Source organism: Leiobunum rupestre, chromosome 10, assembly GCF_980474605.1.
Source record: "Leiobunum rupestre chromosome 10, qqLeiRupe1.1.hap1, whole genome shotgun sequence".
Classification (NCBI taxonomy): Eukaryota; Metazoa; Arthropoda; class Arachnida; order Opiliones; family Sclerosomatidae; genus Leiobunum; species Leiobunum rupestre.
The window spans coordinates 5,745,567-5,752,506 of NC_143393.1; positions in this window are offsets into that span (position 1 = coordinate 5,745,567).

Consider the following 6,940-nt stretch of genomic DNA (forward strand, 5'->3'; position numbering starts at 1 on the left):
GACCTAAAAAAATAGCAACAAAACGATGGCGGATTAAAAAAAATTATCGCCCCCCCCCACTTTAACCGGGCCAAAACAGTTCGCAAAAACGCCACCAGGGGTATGATAAAAAAAAGGGGCGGATGACGTATCTGAAGAAAAAAAATCGCGAGACACACAAACACTGGCGCGCGGAGAGAGAGGAAGGTTCGTCCCGATGCTGACCCAAACGCCGGAAACGCTCGGAATAAAATCCTGCTGCAGAATGTAAAAATTCTTGCCGTTTGCGGACTGGCCAGAGTGCAGCCGTGAGCGCCGCGGGGGGAGGAGAATCCCCCCGGGGGGGCAATGAAATCCCCTAATAAGTCCCACCCTCTTTCGATATTTAGAAAAGTAAAACCCCCATCTTTGCCCGACCCCCCGCACCAACAACCTCACTCTCCCCTAACTGCTAACATTACCCCCCGGAGTAGTCTTTCCCCGCGAAACAAGCCAGGGAAGAAATGAGACTCCCTCTCTCTCGGTAAGGGCTCATTATGTTAATCAGGGGGTGTGTTGATAAAATATTATGCGGATGAGAAACCCGTCGGAAGGGGGGGGGGGCTGCAATTCGTTGCCGAAGAGTCCCCCCCCCCACAGTTCTTCTAATTTTTAACCCGATAGCCGCAACGACGCCCCTTCTACCAAAAATATATTACTTCGGGGAAAAATTAAGATTTATTAACGATTGGACTCCCACTCCCCCGTTTTGGGCCGACTTATTTCGCACTGCCGATCGAAACTTTTCAGTTTACGCCATCTGATTAAAATATAACGAAAAATTCGATCATAGTTCACGATTGAATTATTTTATATTTTATTCTTTGAAATTATTATTTTTTAATTATTTGATTTCACACTAAAATAATTTTTAATATTTAATTTAAATCCGTTAATAATTGTATTAATTAGTTTTATAATCGATGTAAATTAATTGTTAAATTAAATGTGAAGTGCAATAATTAATTATAATAATTTATTTAAATCGATTATGAAACTAATTACAATTATTAACGGATATAAATTAATTGTTACATGCAATAATTCATTTTAATAATTTATTTAAATCGATTATGAAACTAATTACAATTATTAAAAATATAAATTAAATGTGAAGTGCAATAATTCATTTTATATCCGTTAATAATTGTAATTAGTTTCATAATCGATTTAATAATTGTAATAATTAGTTTCATAATCGATTTAATAATTGTAATAATTAGTTTCATAATCGATTTAATAATTGTAATAATTAGTTTCATAATCGATTTAAATTAATAATTAAAATGAATTATTGCATTTAACATTTACTTTATATCCGTTAATAATTGTAATAATTAGTTTCATAATCGATTTAAAATAATTATTGCATTTATCATTTCATTATAACCCGATTAGAATTGGATTAATATTTATAATGAAATTAAATTAAATGATGAAAACGTTTACTCTCAAATGACAGCAATGCGAAAATAATTAAAAATTCATAAACGAATCAGTTCACCTAAATTAAACAATTTAATTATATGGAATTAATGGATATACGCAGATTAAATTATTCTTATTACAATTTTACTAATTCAAAGGTAGAGATAAAACAACCAGGAATATTAATGATCGAATTATTTCGGATCAAATATTTCTAAACGAAATTTTAGAATATTCCTGACCGTTAATAAATTATACCAATAATAAATTTATATTTATGACTCCAAATTACGATCGATTTATGCAAAAAATAATTGGCTTAATTTGCATACGAATTTAGCCAGATTTAAATTCCCCCCAGCAACGCATTTTATGGAAAACGTAAAAACGACCATTTATTATTTTTTGGAGACGGGCTTGAGATATTATTTTTTTATAAAAAATGTCTAATTTGAAAAGAAAATATCGTAATTAACGATCCACTTTCAGGGCCTCCTCTTAAAATGTTCTCGCCACCCTCCCCCTGGATTTTTAGTTTGCCTCCTATGATTATCAAGATATGCCTCGCTTTTTTCAAAGGGGGGAGGGAACAGGGAAGGGGGGAGTGATAAAGAAAACGACAAGAAAAAGGAGACAAAAAAGTTGAGTTTCATAATGATGTCAAACACAATTTTTCACGTATTTGTCGGGTCGACCTGCCCCCTGGTGTCATCTTATCGAACAAGGAGGAGGTGCGAATGAGTTGTGATTGATATTGGGAAACTATTTGACTCTTTCTCGCTTCTTTCTCCGCCAGGGGAAGCCCAAAAAAAGAGACCTATTTCGAATTTAATGGATCACGGGAGAAGCCAATAATTTCGAAGGACTATCCGATAAAATACTATAACAAAGAAATTATATATGTCCTTACTCGGAATGTCTAAGGCTGCAATGCAACTGGAATGTAGTTTCATGTATATTTACATAAAATATACATCCATTTCTACGAAATTGAAAATGTTGTTACACTGTTCTCTTGTAGTGCGAGGAACATTTAACAGCAGGGTTGGCAATTTTTTTATTTAAAAAATAAAATAAATCGATATTTTTTATTTAAATCGGATTTTTATTGATTATTATGGATTTTTTGATTTTAATTAAAATTTCAAAGATTAATATAATTTAGTTACATAATTTTACCTAAAACAAAAGTTTTAATTTTTTAAAGACTTAATCTATATATATGTATAATGAATTTATTCAATTTAAGCTAATAATCATATAGAAGTTTTTATTTTTTAAAACGTATTTTGGTACTTTACAAAACAAATAGTTCTTTTTATATAATAACCTTGGCCATCTTGTTGAAATGTTGCCTCCCCGCTTGAGCTGTGGATCCGTTTTCTCTCCCACTAAAGAGCTTATGAACTCATTCTTAGGCATTGGCTGAACTATTCCAGGGCAACATTGCAACAAGTTGGGCAAGCGTAAAGACATTTTATAAAAACTATTCGGCGGAATCTCCACCCACAGGTAGAATCCAATGCAACATTAGGGGGCAGTACAAGAGAGATTATATTTAAACCTAAATTATAACAATTGGCGAGGTTTTTTCTTTTTCAAAAATACTACATAAAATTGATTTAAATCAGCCAACCCTGTTTAACAGTAAAAATACGTATGACCTTCAACCACGCCTACAAGGTCATGATGGTCATCTAAAAACTTTCCAATTCGAAAGTTGTTTGTCATTACATTTTAAAGCAAGTGTCGGCTCGACATGAAGTAGCTCTTTTTTCAACAGATGTCGCCAGCGTCGAAATCCAAACAAGATGGTTACGCTACATTTCGACCCAAAAGGCGGGACGTACAAGTACCCCTCGCGTTGATTGTATCGTTTGTAAATTTGCCCATAACTTAAATTATAGTAATTTTTAACAATATATTTTAAATGGGATATATAATTTAGGTTAAAGTCCACTAAGTAGAGTTTAAGTTGTGTAATTATAATAATTAAAAATGGTTATCTGGAGACGTTATCGTTTCGCTATTTTGAATTTTAGCTTCCTTTGCCATTAATAGATGGCACCACGCTCTCCAGTAAAGTCGTTTTTTAAAAGAATCGTCTAATCTATTAAAAAAAGGGCCTTATCATAATACAGGTGGCAATTATACAGTCGACAGTTGCTTTAAATCTAATAGATCGATAAATTTCGTTACGAAGACTCACTTCCGGTACGTCATAACGTCGTCTGCTCCATCGTCTTCCCTTGAGAGAAAAGACGACTATGTGTTTACTACCTGTAAACCCAACAGTCTTCCAATTTTAAATGACCTTGGAGACGTGACTCAAGGTCATCCAGTGTTTGCACTTAAATGTCCCCGTGCAACCACGCGTTTGCAAAAGGCCTTCATCAATAATCCATCTCTGACAGCATGCAAATACTAGCAAAAGGGAATCGGTTCATCAATAATTCTATTTAGTATAATAAAATTTATGATAATGCCGGTATCGAAAACTATCATTTCGTGGATAAAACATATTTAGCTAACAACATCCCTCGAATACATAAGTCAAAAAAACGATCATCAAAATTTCACGTAAAAATAAATCGTGACTCCAAATAACAGGATATTTATATAAAAAACCACAATTCTTTCGATAAACTTTCCCATCTACAACCAAATGAACAAGATGTCACGGACATTTAAGTACACACAATCCTCCCGATGTATTAAATATATTTTAAATATTTAATTTAAATTTGAACAAATATCCAATCATCTTGTACATTGACTTAATAAACCTAAGAGGAATTTGATGGAAAATGAATTTTTCGAGTTACCTGGTTTTAGAAATAATGTAGCGAAATGCCAACACGTCAATTTCAATTAATTTTTAGACAAACCGAATTTTTCGAGTTACCTGGTTTTGGAAATAAGGTAGCGAAACGCGAACGAGTTAAGATGGCGCCTTTATCAATTGGTACGAAATTCAAATATGACAATAATGAGTACGAGGGTATTAAAATTTCATAATGAAACCGAAAACGTACGAACGATAACTATAATTTTTAACCGAGTCTTTCTTAATTTAAAAAAAGCATGTAGGTTTAAAGTCGAATATCGCAATATAGCACTAAAATGGGCAAATGACCAATTTGTGGGCTAACGATCTCCAAAATTCCTAACGGGCATGATATCGAGGGGTAAGACACTCTGCGAACTCGGTGGACACTGCCGTACCTTTGACAGTGCTAAATGGAACTCGCGAACTCTTGAAAATATGTACCTTTAACAGTGCTAAATGCACGAACTCGGTGTACAGATTATCTGAGACTGTCTTACCCCTCGCATGATATTTCTAAGCTTAAAGCTGGTTTCACACTCGACGGAAAATATGCCGGAAAGACGATAATAAACGCCGAGCTGAAAATTGATTCCCATTCGATATACCGCTAACGTTCAACTTTACGCTGCTAATTTTCCGTCGAGTGTGAAACCAGCTTAATTCTTATGTGGAATACGGCGGCATCGGCTACACCGTACGTGAGCCCAGTACACACAAACGCCTTAGGGATTGGGTGTAAAAACCGAAGAAACCAATAAGTCAAAAGAGAAGATTCAAATAAAATAGAGGAATAGAAATTTCATCTCTTGGAGGATATGTTAGGGCTACTCACTTCCGGTAATATTATAATGAATATTAGCAATAAAAGCAGTAGAACAAATCACAAAATGCCAACAGGTAAGCAATCACAAATTGTAAAAATTAAAAAAATTACATTTTGGCAAAACAATTGGGTAAAATCGATAAAATTGGTTTATATCATCTAAATACAATATGTGATTTTCCCATGCTATTTTACGTAGATAAAGTTTAAATTTTAGGTTGCGAAAAACATTTTTGGTTGCCATGGCAAAACGAATGGCCATTGAAACTTTCCCCTTCAGGAGCTTTCAAGGTACACGAAGGTCTACTTAAGCCCAGTGGCGTAGCTGATGGTCCGCAGGGCCCGCGGAGCGGGGGGGGCCTCGAGCTTCAGGGGGCCTCGAGCTTCGGTGGGGGGGCCCCGCTAACCATGAAAAAAAAAATAAAAAGGGGGGCCTCATAGAGATTTTTGCGGGGGGGGGCCTCTGAGTTCTCAGCTACGCCACTGCTTAAGCCCCGAGTTTGAAAAGAATCGGGGAGAAGTAGCTTGATAACTTAGGCCTAAGCTGGCGTCTTGAGATTAGCCTAGCTGATTATTATTATTATTATGATAAAAAAAATACTGTTTTATTGCGTTTTTTGACTAGTTACACAACCAAAATAGTAACTAAATAACCATAAGAAGTTATCACTTAGGCAAATTCCACTTCTACAAAGTTTTTATCACTAAAAGCTTTTTTCAACCGCTTATTTGCTAATTAAAAATTAAAATTAAAAGCGAACGGAGTTTGATTTTGTTTTATTATTTGTAAAAAAGGGTTGTAAGACAGTTTTCTAACGTTCAATGCTAAAGAAAATTCGAAAAAAGTGATAAATAGTAACTAATTTTGGGAAAAGTAATTTTAAATGAGAAAAGTGACTCAGTATCAGGCATGTAATATTATAATAATAATAATAATACTAATAATAATAATAATATTTATGATATATATTTTCAAATTGAAAATCACCCACCATTTTTGGAGAATTTAACTGAATGTTTAATGCAAATATTAACTTGACAATTTACTTTTATCAAACGTTTGTGAATTTGCTTCGTAGGTGAGGTTTTAATTGGCTTGACAAGTCACTCGTTGTGTGGGTATTAGCTTAGCTGATTATTATATTGTACGTACACTATAAACATCAAATAACAAACCGACTGCTGACGCCATCTGGAAAGACTTGGGAGTATTTAGAAGTGGGCCTCTAGTGACGTCACCCCTGGTAAAAGATCGGTCTAGATAGTTTTAAAGTCTACAGTTTCTATTCCTCTTCGGTATTTTCTTCGGGCAACCAACTTCGAATGTATAAACCGGGAGCTATTAAAATTTATAAATAAAATGAAGTATTTATTTATACTTGGGGATAATAATGAGATTATAAGCGTTTCTGTCAATCCACATCAAGGTCTTCCAGTAGGCTCCTCCCCTTAAACGGACATCATAAAATCCCGGTATCTTATTGGTTCCCTAAATCTGACGCCGGTGACGCGTTTCCTCCCATGACTGGGGAAGAGTCTTAAAGGCCTAGGTTTTCTTCTGCCAGTCACCCTTTAAATTTGCTTTCCTTCCAAACAAATACCCTGGTGGTAGGCCAACGTGTTCTGCTGTTGGCCTACCACCAGGGTATTTGTTTGGAAGGACAGGCAGAAGAAAACCTAGGCTTTTAAGTGGAGCCGCCTACAGTTCGAGATGGATTGACAGATACTCAGCGTTGCCAGTTCCTCAAACTGTAATTATCGTACCAAAGCCAAAAATTATCGATTTCAAAAATACATTATCGTACGCCTGAAAACTGGCGGTAAATTTGAAATTCTCATAT